At 46.3% G+C, this 16515-nt stretch overlaps 1 pseudogene; it reads left to right on the top strand.

The window, feature by feature from the left end:
• The first annotated feature begins 4640 nt into the window (after nucleotides 1-4640).
• LOC135535830 (phospholipid phosphatase-related protein type 1-like) lies at nucleotides 4641-15019 on the top strand (annotated as a pseudogene).
• Nucleotides 15020-16515: the final 1496 nt, after the last annotated feature.

Below are 16515 nucleotides of genomic sequence, written 5' to 3' on the forward strand. Positions count from 1 at the left end.
GGTAAGACTGTCTCTGGTGTTACCTAATGACAGGTAGTACAGTGATCCTAGAGGTAAGATCCTGTCTGTCATGTGGAACTCTCATAGAGTTGGTTAAAAACAGACTTCGGTGTAATGCTAATATTGCACATCAATTTAGTTCACCAAGAATCTTTCCGATGTTTGAATGCAGCCGGAGCCATTTTCACCCAGGTGAACATGTGTTTCATGTCCATGAAATAGAATAAATGTCTAATCACCTTCAGACACACCTGGCCAACTTTATGGGTCATGTAACCATCTGAGTCTTTGTTTAGACATGTAGCTAGCTAGCTAAACAATGACCTGGCATTATCCACACTCGTATTACTACCAATACAAATATTGTCATATCTGTAGTATGAATCTGTAGGTAGCTAACGGTAACCGACTAGGTTCAATGTTAGCTAGATAACGTTAGGCTATAACGAGCAAGGCAAATAGATTTCTGATTCTAATAATATTACTACACAGATCATACACGTTAACGTTAGCCAGCGAACAGTAAGCCTTAAGTTTTGATGAAAATGACGTTCTGACAATTGGAAACTTTAAAATATCAGAAAATAGAATCTTTCTCAACCGTATACATGGATGAACACTTTCGGCAGACTGGAGCCATAATAACTCTGTTCTGTTTGTAGCTACATCTTGTTCGGCCAGTGTTGTGTCAAGTCACTCCGGTTTACACTGACCGCGCGTGTTGCAGAAAGTAGCCCATCACGTTTTCCAACTGATCTGTAGATAGCGCCTGCTACATTCAGGGCATAGCCACGCACGTTTTTCAACTGATCTGTCGATAGCGCCTGCTACATTCAGGGCATAGCCCATCACGTTTTTTCAACTGATCTGTCGATAGCGCCTGCTACATTCAGGGCATAGCCCGTCCGTTTTCCAACTGATCTGTCGATAGCGCTGCTACATTCAGGGCATAGCCCGTCACGTTTTCCAACTGATCCTGTCGATAGCGCCTGCTACATTCAGGCAATCAATGTTGTGGAGAAAGTAGAAAAACATATAATTCTCGATGGGTAATGTTATATATTTCAACACCACCATGGTATAAAGGACAATCAACACATACTGAGCAGCTCATGTTATAGACAGAAGCATGCTACATGGCAGACCAATCCAAACTTCCGGCATGTCCAGCCCATCAATTATCTCAGACAAAGGAAGTTGTGGGAAAAAACCTGTCATACTTGAGTTAATGTATCGATACCTTTTTAATAGGAAATGACTCATAAGTGAGTCATCCAGAAAATACTACTTGAGTAAAAGTATAAGCATTTTTGGTTTTAAAAATATACTTAAGTATCAAAAGTAAAGGTACTTTATCAAAATTAAAAGTGTAAATAATTCCCTATTACGCAAACCAAATGGCATAATTGTTGGTGTTTTTATGTATTTTTTAATTGCACTGAGCCAGGGAGCACTCCAAACCTGTGGGAATTTCTGTCCTGCTTAGCATTCAAAATGTAAAGAGTACTTTTGGGTGTCAGGAAAATGTAAAAAGTATATAATTTTTACTTAAGTACTTTACATCACTGCTAGTGGGAAGGTTTCTCACTTTTCTGTGGTAAACCAGATAGGCTCATAATTTAACAATTGTATTTCAAATCAAAGTTTATTTGTCACGTGCGCCGAATACAACAGGTGTAGACCTTACAGTGAAATGCTGAATATAACAGGTGCTATCCAATGGTGCCCAAAAGTTGTGTGTGTGTGTGTTGTGTGTGTGTGTGTGTGTGTGTGTGTGTGTGTGTGTGTGTGTGTGTGTGTAGGTATGTAAAGAAATAAAACAGTAGAAAGACATTTGAAAAAAGAGTAGTGAGGCTACATACAGACGCCTGTTAGTAGCGAGGCTACATACAGACACCTGTTAGTAGCGAGGCTACATACGAGACGCCTGTTAGTGGCGAGGCTACATACAGACGCCTGTTAGTGGCGAGGCTCTATACAGACACCTGTTAGTGGCGAGGCTACATACTGACGCCTGTTAGTGGCGAGGCTCTATACAGACGCCTGTTAGTGGCGAGGCTACATACTGACGCCTGTTAGTGGCGAGGCTCTGTACAGACGCCCGTTAGTGGCGAGGCTACGTACAGACGCCCGTTAGTGGCGAGGCTACGTACAGACGCCCGTTAGTGGCGAGGCTACGTACAGACGCCCGTTAGTGGCGAGGCTACGTACAGACGCCCGTTAGTGGCGAGGCTACGACAGACGCCCGTTAGTGGCGAGGCTACGTACAGACGCCCGTTAGTGGCGAGGCTACGTACAGACGCCGTTAGTGGCGAGGCTACGTACAGACGCCCGTTAGTGGCGAGGCTACGTACAGACGCCCGTTAGTGGCGAGGCTACGCACAGACGCCCGTTAGTGGCGAGGCTACGTACAGACGCCCGTTAGTGGCGGGCTACGACAGGCGCCCGTTAGGTAGTACGTACAGCGCCCGTTAGTGGCGAGGCTACGTACAGACGCCCGTTAGTGGCGAGGCTACGTACAGACGCCCGTTAGTGGCGAGGCTACGTACAGACGCCCGTTAGTGGCGAGGCTACGTACAGACGCCCGTTAGTGGCGAGGCTACGTACAGACGCCGTTAGTGGCGAGGCTACGTACAGACGCCGTTAGTGGCGAGGCGGCCGACAGACGCCCGTTAGTGGCGAGGCTACGCCACAGACGCCGTTAGTGGCGAGGCTACGTACAGACGCCCGTTAGTGGCGAGGCTACGCACAGACGCCCGTTAGTGGCGAGGCTCGCCAGACGCCCGTTAGTGGCGAGGCTACGTACAGACGCCCGTTAGTGGCGAGGCTACGACAGACGCCCGTTAGTGGCGAGGCTACGTACAGACGCCCGTTAGTGGCGAGGCTACGTACAGACGCCCGTTAGTGGCGAGGCTACGCACAGACGCCCGTTAGTGGCGAGGCTACGTACAGACGCCCGTTAGTGGCGAGGCTACGTACAGACGCCCGTTAGTGGCGAGGCTACGACAGACGCCCGTTAGTGGCGAGGCGCGACAGACGCCCGTTAGTGGCGAGGCTACGTACAGACGCCCGTTAGTGGCGAGGCTACGACAGACGCCCGTTAGTGGCGAGGCTACGTACAGACGCCCGTTAGTGGCGAGGCTACGTACAGACGCCCGTTAGTGGCGAGGCTACGTACAGACGCCCGTTAGTGGCGAGGCTACGACAGACGCCCGTTAGTGGCGAGGCTACGACAGACGCCCGTTAGTGGCGGCTGGGCTACGCACACACGCCCGTTAGTGGCGAGGCTACGTACACACGCCCGTTAGTGGCGAGGCTACGTACATACGCCTGTTAGTAGCAAGGCTGATTGAGGTAGTATGTTGATCTGGTTAAAGTGACTGTGCATATAAACAGAGAGTAGCAGCAGCGTAAAAGAGGGGTTGGGGTGGACAATGCAAGTAACCATTGGTTACCTGTTCAGGAGTCTTATGGCTTGGGGTAAAAACTGTTGAGAAGCCGTTTTGTCCTAGACTTGGCACTCCGGTACCGCTTGCCATGCGGTAGTAGAGAGAACAGTCTATGACTGGGTTTGGCTGGGTTCTTTGACACTGTTTAGGGTCTTCCTCTGACACCGCCTGGTATTGAGGTCCCGGATTGCAGGCAGCAAGGCCCCAGTGATGTACTGGGCCATACACACTTCCCTCTGTAGTGTCTTGCAGTCGGAGGCCGAGTAGTTGTCATACCAGTCAGTGACGCAACCGGTCAGGATGCTCTCGATGTTGCAGCTGTAGAACCTTTTGAGGATCTCAGGACCCCCATGCCAAATCTTTTTAGTTTCCTGAAATGGAATAGGCTTTGTTAGGCCCTCTTCACAACTGTCTTGGTGTGTTTGGACCATGTTAGTTTGTTGTTGATGTGGACACCAGGAACTTGAAGCTCTCAACCTGCTCCACTACAGCCCCGTCGATGAGAATGGGGACGTGCTCCTTTTCCTGTAGTCCACAATCCTCTCCTTAGTCTTGGTTACATTGAGGGATAGATTGTTATTTACAGATGGCATACAAGTCTGTTATTAAGGCACATTAAAAGGCACATGTTCCAGAAGGCATTTCTGCCAAAGTTGAATTAAATGCCTCTCCTGTGAAGAAGTGACATACGCCTAGCTTACCGAAACAGATATTTGATTAGACTGTCATGTTATAGTGTAGGGAGGAGGGCAAATGTATGTGCACTATTAGTAAACGGTAGAGCGAGGCTGGGGGTCGGCGGTAGAGCGAGGCTGGGGGTCGGCGGTAGAGCGAGGCTGGGGGTCGGCGGTAGAGCGAGGCTGGGGGTCGGCGGTAGAGCGAGGCTGGGGGTCGGCGGTAGAGCGAGGCTGGGGGTCGGCGGTAGAGCGAGGCTGGGGGTCGGCGGTAGAGCGAGGCTGGGGGTCGGCGGTAGAGCGAGGCTGGGGGTCGGCGGTAGAGCGAGGCTGGGGGTCGGCGGTAGAGCGAGGCTGGGGGTCGGCGGTAGAGCGAGGCTGGGGTCGGCGGTAGAGCGAGGCTGGGGTCGGCGGTAGAGCGAGGCTGGGGTCGGCGGAGAGCGAGGCTGGGGTCGGCGGTAGAGCGAGGCTGGGGGTCGGCGGTAGAGCGAGGCTGGGGGTCGGCGGTAGAGCGATAATGGCAGGGACCGTCCTGCTGGCCTACTACTTTGAGTTAGGTCAGGTTGTATTTAGGTTAGGGTTCCATCCTGATATCTCCCTGATGTTGTCTCCCAGCTGGTGATAATGGCAGGGACCGTCCTGCTGGCCTACTACTTTGAGCTGACCGACACGTTCGGCATCCACGTCCAGGGGTTCTTCTGCAACGATGCTGACCTGATGAAGCCGTACCCCGGGGTGGACGAGCAGCTTCATCCCTCCCCTCATCCTCTACTGCGGGTCGCCGCCACTCCCACCATCATCGTGAGTACTAGGTTACTGACTGACTCTGTCTTACTGGCTCTGCCCTCTGTCTGTCCATCTCTTCTGTCTCTCTGCCCCCCTCGCTCCTCTCTCTCTCTCTGTCACAATAAGCGGCTTGGCTCCCATCGCCATCTTGAGTACAGTAACTGTTTTTCTGTCTTTTTGCTCTCGCTATCTTGCTTTCTCAGTAAATCATCTCACATTATCCTCCATTATCTTTGTATTATATATTTAATGAAGATATATATCCTACTGATGTAGGCTCTTAATTTGATCAGTCTTTTGTGGTTGAGAATTTACTTGTATTTGAGTTTTAAGAAGGCTTCTGAAGTTTATATAATTTCCACTTTTTTTAAATTTCAGACTTGATTTCCCCTTCCGAAAAATGTAATAAGGATTATTCCTCCTGTAGCAAACTGGCTCGAATTAAAATCCTGCATCCTGTATTATTTACAGATCACATGCTCCCATTAGCCTCGTTTCTACTGAAATATTGACTTCTAGGTTTAATTATGACTGCTAGATTCACTGGAGGAAAAAAAAACAGATGTTTTTTTTAAGTCACTGAGGCACTGACACGGTTGAATTAATTCAGAGAACGACCATTAGATGGCACTGTTGCTACACTGTAGATCTACTGCCGACAGTTCTGCAGCAGCCATAGCAGCTCTACATGCCCGTCTCTGGCGCCAACACAGACTGCAGCTTTATTTAACTAGGCAAGTCAGTTAAGATCAAATTCGTATTTACAATGACGGCCTACCAGGGAACAGTGGGTTAACTGCCTTGTTCAGGGGCAGAACAACAGATTTGTACCTTTTCAGCTCGGGGACTCGATCCAGCAACCGTTCAGTTAATGGCCCAGTGCTCTAACTACTAGGCTACCTGCTGCCCAAGGTAGCCTACCATTACATCCACACTCAATAAATAATAATATATACTATTTAGCATACACTTTTATCCTAAGCAACTCATTCCAGTGTTTTACTTGCTATATTGTATTTACTTTGCCACCATGGCCTTTTTTTGCCTTTACCTCCCTTCTCTCACCTCATTTGCTCACATCGTATATAGACTTGTTTATACTGTATTATTGACTGTATGTTTGTTTTACTCCATGTGTGACTCTGTTGTTGTATGTGTCGAACTGCTTTGCTTTATCTTGGCCAGGTCGCAGTTGTAAATGAGAATTGTTCTCAACTAGCCTACCTGGTTAAATAAAGGTGTTCTATATATATATATATATATATATATATATATATATATATATATATATATATATATATATATATATATATATATATATATATATATATTAAAAATGTTCCTCAGTGGGAATCAAACATATCCTGACGGTCTACCAACTGAACCACACAAGACCAACTAACTGCTCCAGAGTAGTGTTACATTTTAGTCATTTATCAGGCGTGCCTATCCAGAGTGACTTAGTGGCATTATTTAAAGATATTGAAAGGGACTAGTGATACCTTTATTAAATCCATCTATTAAAGTGGCCCGAGAGTTAAGTCAGTATATTGGCAGCAGCCTCTCTATGATAGCGATGGCTGTTTAACAGTCTGATGGCTTTGATGGAAGCTATATTTCAGTCTCTCGGTCCCAGCTTTGATGCACCTGTACTGACCACCTTCTGGATGATAGCAGGGTGAACAGGCAGTGGCTCGGGTGGTTGATGTCCTTGATGATATTTTTGGCCTTCTTGTAACATCGGGTGCTGTAGGTGTCCTGGAGGGCAGATAGTTTTTCCCCGGTGATGCGTTGTGCAGACCTCACTACCCTCTGGAGAGCCTTACGGTTGTGGGCGGAGCAGTTTCCGTACCAGGCGGTGATACAGCCCGACAGGATGCTCTCGATTGTGCATCTGTAAATGTTTGTGAGGGTTTTAGGTGACACAAGGGTTAGGGCTGGGTGTTAATGCTAATTTGTCGGGACATGGACTCTACAAGGTGTTGCAAGCGTTCCACAGGGATGCTGGCCCATGTTGACTCCAATGCTTCCCATAGTTGTCAAGTTGGCTGGATGTCCTTTGGTTGGTGGACCATTCTTGAAACACACAGGAAACTGTTGAGCATGGAAAAACCCTGGCAGCATTGCAGCCTTGACACAAACTGTTGCTCCTGGCTCCTGCTACCAAACTCCGTTCAAAGGCACTTATAAATATTTTGTCTTTGTTCACCCTCTTTGTTAGATCAAGGCTCCTTTTAACCAGTCTCCTCTCCTTCATCTACACAGTGATTTAACAAGTGACATCAATAAGGGATCATAGTTTTCACCTGATCTGTCTATGCCATGGAAAGAGCAGGTGTTCTTAATATTTTGTACACTCAGTGTAACAATGTGTCTGTCTTCAGATCTTCATCGGGGAGGTTTCCATGTACATGATGAAGTCCACACGGCGGTGCTACTAACCCAGGAGAAAACCATGGTGACGGGAAGTGCTGCTACCTGAACGGCCTCACCAGGAGAGTCATCAGGTTTATTGGTTAGTTATTGGTGACCTACTGGTCATGTCAGTGGTGTTACTTGTATATTAGATGTTGAACGTAGTTACATGTTGAGTAGCCAACTCTTAAACTATTTTATAGTATTTTTTTGTAAATTAAAAAAGTAATTTAGCTGAAATTCTTATTCATAGCGACTTACTGCAGCAATTAGGTTTAAGTGCACATCGATAGATTTTTGATGACACTGTGTCAGGGTGCTCGATGACACTGTGTCGGGTGCTCGATGGCACCCTGTTACACTACGCCTGTTACAGTGCTGAATGACACCAAGTTAAAATGCCCAAAATGGCACTGTATTCCTTACATAGTACACTACTTTGACCAGCACACAGGGCCCTGGTCAAAAGTAGTGCACTGTATAAAGAACATGGTTCCATTTGGGACACAGGCCAGCCCATTGTTCTCAGTCTCTCCTCCAGAACAAAGGAACCCCAGACAGAGGGGCACCACCAGGCTCAGAGTATTACAATACAAAGGGCAGATAATAAGTCATATTTCATGAACATTGGAAATGAAGCATTTAGTTTCATGTGTCTCTGTATCTTTTCCCTCTCTGTTCTCTCTCTCTCTCTCTCTCTCTCCAGGTGTGTTTGCGTTTGTCTGTTTACAGACATCTTTGTGAACGCTGGCCAGGTGGTGACGGGTAACCTGGCGCCGTACTTCCTGTCTGTGTGTAAACCCAACTACACCGGCACCGAGTGTCGCTTCACCCACCAGTTCATCTCCAACGGTAACATCTGTACCGGCAGCCCGGTCGTCGTGGAGAAGGCTCGGCGCTCCTTCCCTTCCAAAGACGCGTCGCTCAGCATCTACTCTGCTGTCTACGTCACGGTGAGTTTTACTGACCCTAACCCTCGCTCCAGCGTCTACTCTGCTGTCTACGTCACGGTGAGTTTTACTGACCCTAACCCTAACCCTCGCTCAGCATCTACTCTGCTGTCTACGTCACGGTGAGTTTTACTGACCCTAACCCTAACCTCGCTCAGCGTCTACTCTGCTGTCTACGTCACGGTGAGTTTTACTGACCCTAACCCTCGCTCAGCGTCTACTCTGCTGTCTACGTCACGGTGAGCTTTACTGACCTAACCTCGCTCAGCGTCTACTCTGCTGTCGTCACGGTGAGTTTTACTGACCCTAACCCTCGCTCAGCGTCTACTCTGCTGTCTACGTCACGGTGAGCTTTACTGACCCTAACCCTCGCTCAGCGTCTACTCTGCTGTCTACGTCACGGTGAGTTTTACTGACCCTAACCCTCGCTCAGCGTCTACTCTGCTGTCTACGTCCACGTGAGTTTTACTGACCCTAACCCTCGCTCAGCGTCTACTCACGCTGTCTACCTCGCTCAGCGTCTACTCTGCTGTCTGAGTTTTACTGACCCTAACCTCGCTCAGTCATCACTGTCTGCGGTGTCTAACGCTCACGCTGAGTTTTACTGACCCTAACCCTCGCTCGCGTCTACTCTGCTGTCACGTCACGGTGAGTTTTACTGACCCTAACCCTCAGCGCTCACTGCGTCTACTCTACTGTCTCGCTCACGTCACGCTGTCTACGCTTTACTGACCCTAACCTCGCTAAAGCGTCTACTCTGCTGTCTACGTCACGGTGAGTTTTACTGAGCCTAACCCTCGCTCAGCGTCTACTCTGCTGTCCATCACGGTGAGTTTTACTGACCCTAACCCTCGCTCAGCGTCTACTCTGTCTACGTCACGGTGAGTTTTAGTGCCAGCGTCTACTCTCTGTCTACGTCACGGAGCTTTACTGACCCTAACCCTCGCTCAGCGTCTACTCTGCTGTCTACGTCACGGTGAGCTTTTTACTGACCCTAACCCTCGCTCAGCGTCTACTCTGCTGTCTACGTCACGGTGAGTTTTACTGACCCTAACCCTCGCTCCAGCGTCTACTCTGCTGTCTACGTCACGGTGAGTTTTACTGACCCTAACCCTCGCTCAGCGTCTACTCTGCTACTGTCACGGAGTTTTACTGGTCGAGCATCTACTTGCTGACTACGGTGAGTTTTACTGACCCTAACCCGCTCAGCGTCTACTCTGCTGTCACGTCACGGTGAGCTTTACTGACTAACCCTCGCTCAGCGTCTACTCTGCTGTCTACGTCACGGTGAGTTTTACTGACCCTAACCCTCGCTCAGCGTCTACTCTGCTGTCTACGTCACGGTGAGTTTTACTGACCCTAACCCTCGCTCAGCGTCTACTCTGCTGTCTACGTCACGGTGAGTTTTACTGACCCTAACCCCGCTCAGCGTCTACTCTGCTGTCTACGTCACGGTGAGTTTTACCTGACCCTAACCCTCGCTCAGCGTCTACTCCTGCTGTCGTCACGGTGAGTTTTACTGACCCTAACCCTCGCTCGCGTCTACTCCTGCTGTCTACGGTGAGTTTTACTGACCTAACCCCGCTACTCGCTCGTCACGGTGAGTTTTTACCGTCTAACTCTCGCTCAGCGTCTACTCTGCTGTCCCGTCACGGTGAGTTTTACTGACCCTAACCCTCGCTCAGCGTCTATCTGCTGTCTACGTCACGGTGAGCTTTACTGACCCTAACCCTCGCTCAGCGTCACTCTGCTGTCTACGTCACGGTGAGTTTTACTGACCCTAACCCCGCTCAGCGTCTACTCTGCTGTCGTACGTCACGGTGAGCTTTACTGACCCTAACCTCGCTCAGCGTCTACTCTGCTGTCTACGTCACGGTGAGTTTTACTGACCCTAACCTCGCTCAGCGTCTACTCTGCTGTCTACGTCACGGTGAGCTTTACTGACCCTAACCCTCGCTCAGCGTCTACTCTGCTGTCTACGTCACGGTGAGCTTTACTGACCCTAACCTCGCTCAGCGTCTACTCTGCTGTCTACGTCACGGTGAGTTTTACTGACCCTAACCCTCGCTCAGCGTCTACTCTGCTGTCTACGATCACGGTGAGTTTTACTGACCCTAACCTCGCTCTGCTGTCTACGGCCACGGTCTGCTGTCTACTCTGTCTACGTCACGGAGCTTTACTGACCCTAACCCTCGCTCAGCGTCTACTCTGCTGTCTACGTCACGGTGAGCTTTACTGACCCTAACCCTCGCTCAGCGTCTACTCTGCTGTCTACGTCACGGTGAGCTTTACTGACCTAACCCTCGCTCAGCGTCTACTCTGCTGTCTACGTCACGTGAGCTTTACTGACCCTAACCCTCGCTCAGCGTCTACTCTGCTGTCTACGTCACGGTGAGCTTTACTGACCCTAACCCTCGCTCAGCGTCTACTCTGCTGTCTACGTCACGGTGAGTTTTACTGACCCTAACCCTCGCTCAGCGTCTACTCTGCTGTCTACGTCACGGTGAGTTTTACTGACCTAACCCTCGACTCTGCTGTCGATGTCACTTGTAAGGGTTATGATAATCAGAATGAGTTTCACAGTAGAATGTAGTCATTGTTACTCCGCTGTCTGCGTCACTGTGAGTACTGCTGGAACTGGCCCAACTTTATTATGATGATGGAGACATTTTTAGCTTGGGCAGACACCATAGAGACAGTTACTACCTCTCGTGTCTCCCCTGCCTCTCCCTGTCTCTCCCTGTTCCAGATGTACATCACTAGCACCATAAAGACTAAGAGTAGTCGCCTGGCCAAACGGTGCTGTGCCTGGGCACCCTCTGTACAGCCTTCTCGCCGGGCTCAACCGGGTCTCGAGTACCGGAACCACTGTTCTGATGTCATCGCTGGGTTCATCCTTGGTAGCTGTATCGCTCTCTTCCTGGTGAGGACTAAAGGTCGTTTTATCTGGTTGTGTTGATCTCTTTCAGCACACAATGGGAGCTGATCTACCTGATGAGGATGTAATATTCCCTCTAAGCTGCGCGTAGAATAAATATTGGCTGCTACTGTAGGCTGAATGATAGAACAGATATTTCCATGGTAAAATGTTACGGGATGCATTTTCTCCATTGTTTTTGATGGTAGGCCTCTCTGGTAGGTCTACATTATGATCAAATAGCCACAGTAGCCTACTTGGACACTGTTAAAACTGTAACTTAACGCAGGTTCAACCACAAGGTATACAGTAAAAGCACACTGGAAGTTACACATTTTCACAATGTTGAACTGTGCGCTCAGCAGACCATACATTTGCTCAGTGCCAAAATATTTGAGTTGACACATTGCCCACGGGTGAATTTTCTAAATGGATCAAATGTATTGATTGGCCAGTGGCTCTTCTCGTGGATATTCTTCCTTGCCGTAGTCATGGAGATGGGATGCTGTAATGTCTGTAACCCTGGGAACCCTAATACTGTTCAGCCTTTTGCTCTGTGACGTTTTCATGTCAGGGAATGTTTCAGTGACGTTGTCTCCTTCAGGGTATCTGTGTGGTGAACAACTTTAAAGGAACTCACTCCCCTCCTGCCAAACAGAAGAGTGAAGATTACCGTGGTCTCCCTCTAATGACCTTCCCCCGCATCCAGAGCCCCCTGCAGACACTCAGCGCACAGGTAACTTAACACTACTGTTCAATACTACTGCACAGGTAACTTAACACTACTGTTCAATACTACTGCACAGGTATCCACTTAACACTACTGTTCAATACTACTGCACAGGTATCCACTTAACACTACTGTTCAATATTACTGCACAGGTAACCACTTAACACTACTGTTCAATACTATAGTGTACCTAACACTACTGTTCAATACTACTGCACAGATATCCACTTAACACTACTGTTCAATACTACTGCACAGGTAACTTAACACTAATGTTCAATACTACTGCACAGGTATCCACCTAACACTACTGTTCAATACTACTGCACAGGTAACTTAACACTAATGTTCAATACTACTGCACAGGTAACCACTTAACACTACTGTTCAATACTACTGCACAGATATCCACCTAACACTACTGTTCAATACTACTGCACAGATATCCACCTAACACTACTGTTCAATACTACTGCACAGGTAACTTAACACTAATGTTCAATACTACTGCACAGGTATCCACTTAACACTACTGTTCAATACTACTGCACAGGTAACCACTTAACACTACTGTTCAATACTATAGTGTACCTAACACTACTGTTCAATACTACTGCACAGGTAACTTAACACTAATGTTCAATACTACTGCACAGGTATCCACTTAACACTACTGTTCAATACTACTGCACAGGTAACCACTTAACACTACTGTTCAATACTATAGTGTACCTAACACTACTGTTCAATACTACTGCACAGATATCCACTTAACACTACTGTTCAATACTACTGCACAGGTAACCACTTAACACTACTGTTTTAAGGTTCAATACTACCACTTAACACTACTGTTCAATACTATAGTGTACCTAACACTACTGTTCAATACTACTGCACAGGTATCCACTTAACACTAATGTTCAATACTACTGCACAGGTAACCACTAAACACTACTGTTCAATACTACTGCACAGGTAACTTAACACATTTACATTTACATTTAAGTCATTTAGCAGACGCTCTTATCCAGAGCGACTTACAACACTACTGTTCAATACTACTGCACAGGTAACCACTTAACACTAATGTTCAATACTACTGCACCGGTATCCACCTAACACTACTGTTCAATACTACTGCACAGATATCCACTTAACATTACTGTTCAATACTACTGCACTTAACACTACTGTTCAATATTACTGCACTAAACACGACTGTTCAATACTACTGCACAGGTAACCACTTAACACGACTGTTCAATACTACTGCACAGGTAACCACTAAACACTACTGTTCAATACTACTGCACAGGTAACCACTAAACACTACTGTTCAATACTACTGCACAGGTAACCACTAAACACTACTGTTCAATACTACTGCACAGGTAACCACTAAACACTACTGTTCAATACTACTGCAGAGGCCATCAGATACTGTGCGGGCCATCACCTGCTTTGCTATTCAGCTGCTGTACTTTTGAATGTGTGGGACTTTCATTTCTTTGTCAGGATATATTTTCTCAGGTTTAGGATGTACATGAATACACATCCATCTACTTTACCCTGTACATGTAACTGCCTAAAATAATGGAAACACTTGAGTAAATGAGGCCAAGAAAGTATATTGAAAGCAGGTGCTTTCACACAGGTGTGGAGTTAATTAAGCAATTACAATCCCATCATGCTTAGGGCCATGTATAAAAATGATGGGCCATTATTTTGGCTATGCCCCCATAGGATGTCCCCGTCCACAGGTACGAGTCGTTCATCAAACCATTCAGTGACATGAAAACGATGTAAAACATATGCCATGGTCGTCAGTGACCAGATCTCAACCCAATCGGACACTTATGGGAGTTTCTGAAGTGGTGCCTGAGTCGGCGTTTCCCACCACCATCAGTGAAACACCAAAATATGGAATATTTCATGGAAGAATGGATGTCTCATCCCTCCAATAGAGTTCCAGACACTTGTAGAATCTATGCCAAGGTGCATTGAAGCTGTTCTGGCTGGTGGTGGCCCAATGCCCTATTAAGAGACTTTATGTTGGCAGTTACCTATGCTTCGGTATATGCCAATTTTTTTTTTGTTTAAATTCATTATATGCCAAAACATTTTGCCTCAATTTAGTTTTCTTAGTTGCTTATGAAATTCTTAACAAAAATGCCTCTGTCTTCCAGAATGTTAGTTTTGCTGGTCTGGTCAAGTTTGGGATATGCCTACCTCACTCGCTTGCTTTATGTTTGCTGGACATCAACCACAGTATAAACCAACATTCTCCTTCTGTCTTCCAGAACCATTCGGCATCGATGACCGAGGTCACATGACTAGCGGGGACCGAGGGGGTCAGCACCGGGTCACCTTACGTCTCCTCAACACATCTTCTAGGCACAATGTTTTGTACTGTCATACTACTACTGTAAAAAAGAACAGTATTCTGGTGTAACTAGTTAGAGGCTGATGTTTTGTACATTTTTGTATAAGGGAGTATGTGCTGTAGCCTACCTAATCCTGAAGATGTTATTACTGTAGGTCTGCATTAGGGTTGTAAAATAATCAGCAGAAAATCTGTGAATCCTCCTGGGCTTTCTGGAAAACCTGGGAACTTTGGTCCGAACCGAACTGTCTGTCAAGACTGACTTACATAGCCATTCCTCCTCTCTCTCTCATGTTTTACATCACAAAGTAAATCTAATATGCAGTATTTAATGTTATGGAAATATTGATGTCATTCTGTGGGATTTGTACAAATACTTCTATCTATTCTGTTTGACTAAAGTTTTTTTTTTTTTTTAAATCGCTGTAAAATATTTTCACTTTTTTTTTCTGGCTGCTGTTTTTCAGGAATGTTTTTGGTATTCATTATGTTTAGGAACAAAAACGTCTCATTGACTTGTGACTTGGTGTGGTATTGTTTTCCTTCATGGCAGAATACAGAAGCTGCCATTCTCTCAGCATGGAACTAAACAGTTGAACTGTTTCAATAGATATTTCTTATTTGTATTTCTTTGAAAAATACATATTTATTTAGAAATGCTGCATATATTTTTCTTGATTTGTGAACAAAATAAATAGTCCATAGCAGAGTATCAATGTGTGGGCATTTTTATTCCAAATCTCAACAGTCTTTGTTGGCCTTTCTACAATGAGTGGGTCTTCCTGAATGTTGATTTAAAAAGCGCATTCCAGCTGGTGTCTAATCCACAAATTACCACCGGCTAAATCTATGACGTTAAAATGCCTATTTACTCTGTTCCATCTGACTGTGCAATCCACTGTCTCATCAGCCCAGCCAGGCAATTTATAAACTTGTCTGCTTATGATAGTAGAGGTCATTATCTCACATTTCTTTTCGACTAACATTTAGTTAAACAGAGGAGATTGGTATAAACCTTGCTGTCTGTCTCCGACATTTACAACATTGTTTCAAGATTCAAATTCCAGTGGTCCCATAGTAATGAATGTGTCGAATCCCGACAGACAGGCAGCGTTTCTCAACCAGTTGAAATCATGAATCAGCTGGCATCATTTTTATGGATATATACAAAAATGTTTTAAAAAATGAACGCAGCCTTTCCAGCTTCAAGTGATCGTGTTGTTGGCTACCTCCTCTGAACAATAGGGTCCTGAGAAGTGAGTTTGGGAGATAGACATATATGGAGGAGCATAAATATAGAAACACAAGAAAGAGATACACTTATAGAGTGCATTTGCCATTCTGGTAAAATACATTGTCTATTGTATAGGAGAGGAGACCAGAGGAGGCCATAGATGTATAGAATAGTTGAACACTAAACAGACCACATGAAGAGAAGGAGACATGGAGGTGCCAAGACAGCTGGAAACACTAAGGATGGAGACACATAGTCTACAGATTTTAGACAACCACATGAAGAGAAGGCGACATAAGACTAGGTTAGCGGAACACTAAAAACAGATCACATTAAGAGAAGGAGACATGTAGGCGCAAAGACGGCTGGACACACCAAAAACTAAAGGAAACACACAGTCTGCTGATCCGAGATAAAGACACACATACAAAAGAACACATGGAGCTAATTACAGGGTCAAAGCATAGGTCATAGGTTAGAGGGACGTATATTAGTTTTAGGTCAAAGCAAGGGTCTTGCCATTATTATAATCTAACGGAAAGCAGATGTGGGTGTTAGTGGGCGGAAGCAAGTAGGAAGCCTGAACTAAAAAGATAATGATATACATATTTCCCTGATTCTTTGTTTATCTGCATATGGGGTGGACCGATATGAGATAGGTGGATAAATACTGGAGCTGGGGCTCTGGAAAGTGGAGTGTGTTCCGCGGACCATCCCGGCTTGCTATACTCTTGTATTAAAAAGCCGAATTGACTTCACATGTTCTGTAATGCGTTGTATTTGATCTGATTTTCTACGACATATTGGCGAGCTTACCAGTAGGGTCAGGGACTGAAGACATTCTTGGCTGGCCGTGGGATCTTTGGGGCAATCTGGCAAGACAAGGGTGGCCACCCAGCTTTAAACAAGGTAAGCAAAAAAGTTCTTACAATAGATGAAATGTCTGCGTAGATTGCCACAAAAGATCCGGTAGC

This window comes from Oncorhynchus masou, unplaced genomic scaffold (assembly GCF_036934945.1).
Source record: "Oncorhynchus masou masou isolate Uvic2021 unplaced genomic scaffold, UVic_Omas_1.1 unplaced_scaffold_5196, whole genome shotgun sequence".
Taxonomy (NCBI): Eukaryota; Metazoa; Chordata; class Actinopteri; order Salmoniformes; family Salmonidae; genus Oncorhynchus; species Oncorhynchus masou.